This window comes from Narcine bancroftii, chromosome 3 (assembly GCF_036971445.1).
Source record: "Narcine bancroftii isolate sNarBan1 chromosome 3, sNarBan1.hap1, whole genome shotgun sequence".
Classification (NCBI taxonomy): Eukaryota; Metazoa; Chordata; class Chondrichthyes; order Torpediniformes; family Narcinidae; genus Narcine; species Narcine bancroftii.
Genome location: NC_091471.1, coordinates 123,129,972 through 123,140,113, shown reverse-complemented (window position 1 = coordinate 123,140,113; position 10,142 = coordinate 123,129,972). Strand labels below are relative to the sequence as shown.

Here is a 10,142-nt window from a genome sequence, read left to right as displayed (position 1 = left end):
CAACGGAGGAGTACTTCGGGACCTTGTAGAGTGCGGGAAAAAAATGCTACTGGCCTGCCTGCCTGGTTAAGTTTAGCTGACAGTGCGAAGTCGGAGGCATTGCTTTCCACCTGGAAGGGGATGGATTCATCCACGGCTTGCATCGTGGCCTTTGTGATGTCTCCTTGGATCTGGTGAAAAGCAGCCTGGGCTTCTGCCGATAATGGGATGGTTGTGGCCTAAATCAGGGGGTGGGTGTAATTGTGTAATTGGGCACCCATTGTGCATAGTAGGAAAACAGCCCCAGGCACCTCTTCAGTGCCTTTAGGGCGTTTGAGACTGGGAGCTTCATGAGTGGTCGCATGCGGTCGGGGTCTGGGGCAATGACACCATGTGCCATGAAGTATCCGAGAAGGGCCAGGCGATCTGTATTAAACACCCACTTGTCCTTATTGTACATCAAGATGAGGGACTTGGCCGTACGTAATAACTTTGCAAGGTTAGCGTCGTGGTCCTGCTGGTCGTGGACGCAGTTGGTGACATTGTCAAGATATGGGAACGTTGCTGTCAGCTTGTGCTCCTCCACCATTCGATCCACTACCCTCTGAAAAGCAGAGACACCATTAGTAACATCAAAAGGCACTCACATGAAGTGAATCCCGTGTAGATTCGGTCACTCGGGCAGAGGGGGAAGTTGATGGTAAGCCGACTTGAGGTCAATGGTCGAAAAGACTCTATATTGCGTGACCTTGTTGACCAAGTCAGCTACCCGGGGTAGCGGATATGTGTCCAACTGAGTGAGGCAGTTGATGGTTTGACTATAATCAATCACCATCCAGGGCTTGCCTGACCCTCTGACCACGAGGACCTGCGCCCTCCAGGGGCTGGAGCTAGGGGCTATGATCCCCTCCGCCAAGAGTCGCTGAACCTCAGCCCGGATGAACTCCATATCTTCAGTGCTATAATGCCTACTCTTGGTGACGATCGGTTTACAGTCCGGGGTGAGGATTGCAAATAGTGATGGAGGGGCCACCCGCAGGGTGGTGAGGCTACAGGACGGTGCCGGAGACTGGGTGCTTGGTTATGGAGTGGAGACCGAGAGCTGGGGATGAGCGGCGGTTGGGGGCCCCCGAACACCATCGTCACACTCCTGAACTGACTCTGGAAGTCGAGGCCCAGGAGAATCGGAGCACAGAGCTGGGACATGATCCATAATACAAATTCATTGTAACATTCCCTCTACACCGTCAGAGACGCTACACAGTATCCCCGGATACACGTCTGTTGGTCCTTCACCTGATACCAATCCGGTCATCGGCCAGACGGGAAGGGAGAGTCTGCGGACCACCTTGGGGTGGATGAAACTTTCAGTGCTACCATTGTCAAAGAGGCAGTTCATCTTGCACCTATTCACCTCGATCTGCATCATGGAGTTCGTGATTGGGTGAGGGCTGGCTTGATTCAGTGTGATTGATGCCAGGATAGGTATCTCCTCATCATCGTCGGTGGGGAGGCCCGATGCCCAAGATGGCCGTCTCCATGTTGACCACGCTGCCATCGTCAAGGAAGAAAGCGGAAGTGGAGTCGTTGAGGGTGGAAATGACATCATCGATGAGGTAGGCCGCAGCATAGAGGATGGGGGTGGTAGCGAGTAAAATGGTGCCCCCTTACCGTGTACGCGGTTGGTACTGGATGTTCTTCGGTCGCACATGATGCGCTGCTCCTGGACAGGGTTCTGGCCTACAAACTTTTTGGTAGTGGCCTTTCTCCCTGCATCCCGAGCAGGTGGCTCCTTTCGTGGGGCAGAGGTGTCGCGAGTGTCTAACCTGCCCGCAGAAGTTGCATCTCAATGATGTGGCATCACTGCAGCCATGGTCGGGTCGGTCACCCCCGATGGTGATTCCCAGGACGGTGCCCTCATGGTGGTACGTACGTGGTAGGCCTGCTTCTGCCCATGATCGACCATGTGGCGCTGGGACGAATCTAAGGTTTTGATCAGTCGGATCGCTCTTTTTAGTGGGAATTGGTCCTCCTCGAGGAGACGTTGTCGGATATAATCCAACCTGAACCCCAACACACAGGTGGCCTGGACCAGCTCTTCCATGCACTGGGCCATCGATATCGGGGCTGTGGGGTTCCCCAAGCAGTCTTTTCCCAATGTGACCAGGGATCAAATAAACTCTTCAACTGACTCACCAGGCTGCTGTTTTCTGGATGCCAGCAGGTAGCAGGAGTAGACTTTGTTAACCTTGGGCTTGTGTAGCGCCTGAAGTTCAACCATTGCCTCAGTGTAGGTTGTGCTGCTTCTGATGGCCTGGAAAGCCCTCTGGATGACTCTTGCCAGTAGGACCTTCGGCCTCTTCTTGTCTGAATCGACCACTCTAGTGGTGGCCTCGAGGAAGTTATTGAAGCAGTTCGCCCACTGTTCAAAGAGTTCTGATGCACCTGGGACTTGGGGAGCTACCTCTAGCTGATTGGGGTGCAGCAACTTCTCCATTACTGGAGACATTAAAAATTGTGTGTAATAAATTGTTGGGCACTACCAGTTGCCCCAATAATCACTGAGGGGAGTGATAGGCTTCATTACACACAAGACTTGCTGGCCTGGGTCCAAGGTAGGGAAGTGCAGGGAAGGAAGAGGTGACTCAACCTTTATGGCCTGGGTCACAAGGGAGGAGTCCAGGGTGGAGTCTAGGAGAGGATGACATCAGGAGGGTGGGCCAGTCCATGCTAAAGAAGAGTACATATAATATCTGCATACTCTCTTTAGACGTCTGTGAGAATTTGGAATGACCATCAATCCAGATAAATGTGTTTTTCGGACTACAGTCTATAGAATTCCTGGGACATACAATCACCAACAAGATGTGGTTCCACTGCCTTCCAGGATCAATGCCATTACTGAATTTTTCCAGACCAACCACTGTCAAAGGTCTGCTAGAGTTCTTGGGCATGGTTAATTTTTATTATCGATTCCTTCCAGCAGCAGCTCAAGTTATGAAGACTCTGTTCACTCTGCTGTCGGGTAATGCCATATCTCTTCAGTGCACAGATGAAAGTTGAAATGCTTTCATAAAGACAAAAGAACTATTAGCTCAAGCAACCATGCTCAGTTATCCAGTCTCAACGCAGCCTTTGCCCTTTCAACAGACGTGTCTAATGTGACCAATGGCAGGCTCTCTGTAGCAGTATGTAAATAGACAATGGAAGCCATTGGCATTCTTTTGCTGCCACCTCTGCGAGGTCCAGGAAAAATACAGCACATTTGATAAAGAGCTCCTAGACATATATTTGTCCACCTGTCACTTCTGTAACTTTATGGAAGTCAGACGTTTCACCATGTTTACAGACCATAAACCCTTGACCTTCACATTTTCGAAGGTGTTAGAGCTCTGGTCAGCTTGACCACAGTGGCAGTTGTTCTTCATTTCAGAATTCTCTCCCAGAATAATCCACATTTCTGGAAAAGACAATGTAGTGGCTGATGCACTTTCCTGCTCAGTTGTGCTCCAGGTACCAGTTATGGACCATGGTATTGACTATGCGGATCTCGCCGCTGCCCAAGCACAAGATGGTAAGATGGAGTCATATCACACCTCGATAACCAACTTACATGGAAGGATGAGCAAATTGATGCCAAAATTTTGCAACGTGTCAACAAGACATCCACGGCTAGTGGTTCCAGCTTTGTGGAGACGTCACATTTTTGATTCTGTATGTGGTCTTTCTCATCCATCCATCAGATCAACCATTCATCTGATTTCAGACAGATTTATTTGGTTTGTTCTGAAGAAAGATGTCACGCAAATGGCCAGATCTTATGTAGCTTGTCAAAAAGTCAAAATCCATCGCCATACAAAAGCATTTCTACAACCCTTCCCACTGGTAACTCGACACTTTGACCATGTCCACGTGGACATTGTGGGACAAATTCCAGTTTCACGAGGCTACCGCTATCTCTTCACGGTGACTGATAGGCTTACAAGATGGCTTGAGGCAGTCTCCATGGCTGTTGCTTCTACAGACACTTGTGTGCGCATATTCCTTAATTCCTGGGTGGCTCGCTTCAGCCTACCAGCGCATATCACTTCTGACAGAGGGCCTCAATTTATATCTTCGTTATGGATGGCCTTATCTCGCTTCTCAGTTCTAGGCTTCATACAAGTGCCTATCACCCGCAGTCAAACGGGATGTTTGAACGATTCCATCGTCACCATAAATCAGCCCTGATGGCCTATTTAGACAGTCCCAACTGGGCAGACGAATTACCATGGGTATTGCTCAGTATTAAGACAACTCCAATAGAGGATCACCACACTTCATCTGTGGAGCTTGTTGTACACGGCATGCCTTTGATGGCCCCAGGGGAATTTGTTCCACATGGATCCAGTAAAGATGAAGATCCCAATGAGCTGCTGAGGGATACCTAGGCAAATTATCCCCTGTACCACTATTATCACATGGAAAATGTTTCTTTTGTACCACACAAACTGAAGGACTGTGAGTATGTATTCCTACGTAGAGGCACCATATGAGGGACCATACAGGGTGATAAGATGAACAAGGTCAACCTGCATCTTGGACATTGCCAGCAGCCTCTGTCTTTCATGAGTGACAGGCTCAAACCAGCCCACGTTGACAAAACGGCCCCTATTCATCAGCCAGGTGTTCGACGCAAGGGTCAACTTCCCAAAAAACTACTAGGTGCCGGTTCTGGGTTGGGGGGGTGGGTGGCTGTGTAAGATGGTGCTATAGATAGACTACAACTTCCAGAAGTCTAGCGAACTGGCATGAGACATCATTACATCATGACGTGGCGCGCGTGGTTCAGTGTTTTAAAAGGATACATGCATAACTTGAGTAAAGGAGTTCTGATTTACCTGCAACTGTGTGTGTTGTTATTTCATGTTCATCAGCCACCACTGTGTTTTTAGTGGCTACAACTTCAATAGTGCAACAGGGTATTTTTGTTAAGTATAGTAAATAAAATGAAAGATTAAAAAGTTCATTAAGTAATAAGGAAGATTAACAAAACACTAAATCTAAGGTAGAGTACTGGATAAGAATCATTAAACAGCAAGTTTCTCGCCCTTCTGCTCATTGCAGACAGGCTTATGATGGCTGGATTAGAGAGTCTCCAAGGTCCTGTGCACCGATTACAAGGAGAAGTCCCATAAGCTTGCCCACTACTCACACTGATACAATCAAAGAGCCTTTTTGAATCTGCACCCTACAAATAAGCTAGAATTCTAAAACTAATTAGTATTCTTAATGATGGACAAGTCATTAATTATAAACCCAATCAATCTCGCTCATCTCCGAAAACAAATTTATTTTGATCATATCCCGATCCTTTATGTCTTGCATCCACAGGTTTCAAAACCTCATGGCCCACATGTGTCAAGAACTTATGTCTTAACTATCTTCCCAATTATCATGCCTGCTCGTTGTGTGGACTGTGAATGGACAACTCCAGATAAATAAAAAGATCTGTTATTAACCCTTTCATTACAAAGGTAGAACATGTGTTGTCAATTATGTTGGTTTGACCTCGATCTTGGGCAGAATTCTTGAGACTATGGATCCTGTTTATAATTTCACTGGGGTTAGAAGGATAGTATCTTCAGGGAATGTATGTTCCCATCTAACAGCTGTTATACCTCTGGCATAGTTTGCTTGACACACCTAGATCATTTGGCATCCACACTTCATTCCCTTGCTGAGTGCGGGCTTTGTCTCCCACCTAAGGGGGAATGATCTAAATCATATTGTTAATTCCTGCTCTCCTGAAGTGCCCTGTGGTTTGCCTCCTGTTTGTGGAGGAACGCTCATACTCACATGCATGATGTTATATTGCTCTCCCTCCCTTTCATCAAAGTTAACTCTCAGTTTTGACTGTGACCCGATAGTGCAAGGAGTTGAGGACATGCATTCTCTGCTCCAAGGCCAGTTGGCAATCCTGGTATCAGCAAGTAACTAGTTGAAGCAGGCCCCTGTTAGTTTTGTTGATTCCTCCCAGATACACCTGTTGTAGGAACCCCACAGTATACCCAAACTATTTTGGAGTCAACATTTATAGGTTTTGACCTTAATGTGCTGCATTATTATTCATAGACTATTTTAAAGACTATTAAATGTTGAATGCCTTTTATTCCACACTGATAAAAAGATTTTTAATCATAACATATTGCACCAGTGTACCTTCGGAACTTTGAAAAATCGTAAGTTGAGCCATCATACTGGAAGTAAAGAGGCATCTGTAATTGGGTTTTCTTCATTTAAAGAATTAACTAAGTTAAACCATGATATATGTCCGTAATTCCATTTCATTCATTACTGGAAGTGTTCCACAAAATGAGGGTCTTCATTTTTTTTTGAAGTGAAAGGAAATAAGCATTTTTGAAACATGGAATAGATCCTCACTAGAGAAAGGATATTAGTCTGTGAAACATAACTGTTGTATGCCAACCAGCAGGGCCACTGGATTTTCCCTTGGTGTAGAAGAACAAATCCCCAGAAATTGGTGGCTCTGATCATCCCAGATAATAACCGAAGAAAGGACAGTATAATTCACAATTGAAAATTTCCGCACGTCTGCCCTGAAACACATTTAAATGCAAATGAATGTGCCAGCAGCAGGTGAATAATAGCCAACTAATTCCCCTATTTATGCTACAAATTTACTGAATTGGTTCTTATAAAATATTGCATTTCAAGTATTAAACAGTAAAACACAATAATATCTGTACTGTCCAACACCATGTATCAGTCTTTAGGTTAATGTAACTTTTTTTGGTAGAGATGAAGGATGATGTAAATTTATGTCCCTTTCTTGTTTATGATCTCCAGTCATTGTGAACGAACAAATCACATAATGGTGGAAAATATATTTAGTTTTTATATTTATGGGGATAATTTAGAATAATCCTCACCTTGATGCTATTTAGTTTAAGCTGAATGCAAGCTATTTTTATCCAAGAAGTTCAAACCTATTGTGTATAAAATATTTCCAGCAGTGGTCTTGGAGGACCATTGAACCTTTTGAGAGGATAGCTATAGGCCCTGAGGGGGAAGTCCTCAGAATGAATTGCAGTGGATAATGTGAATTATATGACTCTGTATAAATGGTACATCTTTAGCCCGCTAAAGGCTCAATAGACAAGATCCTATTGACCCAAGTCAGGAACTACAGAATGACCCAGAATATGAATTGGTATCATCGATGGTACAGAAAATCATTAATATCAAACAAATACATTTCTGGCTCTTAAGTTAAGCTTGAGAGAACAAAGAGAAAATGGAGAGACTCAAAGGGTCTGGTCATTGGGTAAGAGGTAATCGGAAATGGTCAGCAAGGAAGCAGAAGCACACTAAACATGCTGGCATTTGCGTAAGACTCAACACAAATCCATTCAGGTCTACACTCCTAATGATTTCACTTGCCAATATACGAATTCTGGAAAATGTACTGGATTACCTGCAGTTACCTCTGAACCAGAAGGAAATGAAGAGCTGCAGCACTCTAGTAATAACTGGTAATTACAGAAATGTGGCTCCAGAACCCCACTCGATTCAGTCATCCAGCTGGCAATTTGTTTTTGATCATATAAATGATTGTTGTGTACTGTGTGTGTATTGTCTGTTTTTCTGTGTGCACCGTGGTCTGGAGAAACACTGTTTTGTCAGGTTGTATATGCACAATCAGATGATAATAAACTTGACCTAGTCCAGAATTATTCCTTAGCTTTTTTTGGGACCAGCATTATCTTTTAGATCAGTAAGTATATTTCCAATCCAATTAATAAGTATTCATTACGTATTTGGTTTTAATTTCAAAGGTTTTTTGGACTAAAATTTTTTGCCTTGGCTTATATCTTAATTATTTTTTTACACCATCTACTCTTGACCGATCCTTCCTTATTTGGAAGTTTTAAGGAATGATCTCTTTTGTAGATTTGTTTGCTAATGTTGGTTTGATGTCTTTTGAACAACTTTACCATATACACATTTTTTTAGATATCTCCAGATTAGAAATTTATTGAATACAGTAATGTATAATTATCTAAAATTACAACCAGAATTACTTATTTACTTGACACTTTGATCCAGTTAAACCCCTTTCAGAAGGGTTTAATTGTTACTATTTATACTTTTATATTAAATTTGAGATCAGTCCCCATAGATAAGATTGACAAACATGGGAATCAGAACTCCAACTAATATTATTTCCTGAAACAAGAATAAGAATTATTAGACTAGTTAATACTTCTTCAGTTTGTGCACATCATTCTTTAAAATAGTTCATAGAGCTTGTATGTCTAAAGATAAACCGGCTTGCATCTTTCCTGACACAAGTTCTACTTGTGGTAGATGCAACACTAATGTTGTTTCATTGACTTATATGCTTTGATCATGTCCTGTGTTAGAAACATTTTGGAAAGATATTTAAAAAATTCTATCAATGATGCTGGTTATTCAATTACAAACTAACTCCTTAACTGCTCTTTTTGGAATTACAGATGTAGGTTGTTTACCTACTTCTGTATATTGACTTATAGCTTTTTCTACACTATTAACTCGAAGAGCCATTTTACTGAAACGGAAGAACTCTGATTCTCCTATATTATGTTTTTTAATAGATTAAGTGGGTTTCTTTTAAATATTATATAATTATTTCTTTATCTCTGTTTTCTTTGTTAGGAGAATTATTTCTAATATGTCACATTTTCACTCTTTGGAATTTATATATGTTACTTCTACTATGTAGACTTGGACATATCATTTTAATTGAGTTATTTCTATTCTCCTTATGCTGTATATATTATGAAATGTTAATAAAAAGATTGAAAAAGAAAGAATAAACTCAAACTTGTATAAGAAGGCTGAGGTGTGTTGTGATTTTTGGTTGAGAATAGGGATTGTTGGAACAAAAGTGGTATGATTATCAGGGAGTCCAGGAGTTCAACTTTGACATTGGGTTGGGATATCAGTGAGTTGGGGGATTGGATGAGGTTTGGGATGGCAGTTAGAAGTTACTATCCAAGGATATTGATAGATACAAGGAGAGGTGGATGAGTAAATCAGTTAAAGACCCATTTGGGGTGGATTCCCCATGCCAGCGTTGGATTGGTGGAAAGAAATCCCTTTAAGCTGTGCATAAACAGGATTCAAGGTCCATTGTAAGCTCATAAAACCCATCTTTACACATATAACTTGCAGATTGCATTGGACAACTTGGGTATGGACCACTTGTATGTGTCTGATGACTCTTAACAAACATCCTAACCTTCGTGATCCATTCTTGTAGGAATTTAATTGTGTGGTAAACATCCCCATCTGTGCTCCAATTACTGGACAATAGTAGCTTGAAGCCAAATAGCTATAACTAGGGAGAAAAGTGTGACAAAATTATTGGAAGTAACAACAGAAGACGCAATTCAAAAGTGTTAAATATTAACTCTATATTTATTAATGACTGTTAATATATCTTAACACAATTGATCCCACTAAAAGTATCTATAGAAAATATACAGATATTATATATTTATAAACAGTATGTATGTGAAAAACCCAAACCATTACAATCTGTGCCCAAAATCCCAGATCAGTCAGTCAAGTAAGTCAGTCCAAAAAACAGTCCACAGAATTCAAGCTCAAAGCTCAATGTCCTATTTCAATTTTTTAACTGATAACAAAAGGTCATTGAGAGAATGTTGGAGAGAGAAATTAGTGATGTTGCTTTGCAGTAAATTTATGAATCCTCACTTATGAGGCATGTGCATTTCACATAGCTCTCCAGTTGCCCTCAGCTGCTCTAATAGCTGCTTCAACTTCCGCTCCAACTGCCGATCTGCCACTCCAACTGCTGCTCTCTGCTTCACAGCTGGATTCCCCCTTTGTTCTTGAAAGTTCCAAGCAATTGGTGAGTCAGCACTCAGCTGTATCACAGGTTGTTCAGAGTTCTAAGCAGAAATCCATCCTTTATAATGAGCCCACGGTCCAAAAGGTCAGTCCATGGTCCATAACAATAGAGAAAACAATACAAAAGATGGGAATAGGGCTATTGAAACAAAAATAGGTAATATCACAGATAACAACAAAATTATTATTTTACTTTGATATTTGTCAGGGAGCTGCAACTTTTTTTTACAAATTGAATAATG

At 42.4% G+C, this 10,142-nt stretch overlaps 1 long non-coding RNA gene across 1 annotated transcript; it reads right to left on the bottom strand.

The window, feature by feature from the left end:
* Positions 1–6,109: 6,109 nt before the first annotated feature.
* LOC138756219 (uncharacterized) lies at positions 6,110–9,828 on the bottom strand. The gene is made up of 3 exons (XR_011352878.1): positions 9,745–9,828; positions 9,266–9,364; positions 6,110–6,578 (listed from the first exon to the last, which is right to left on the bottom strand). It is a non-coding gene; the product is annotated as an uncharacterized lncRNA (long non-coding RNA).
* Positions 9,829–10,142: the final 314 nt, after the last annotated feature.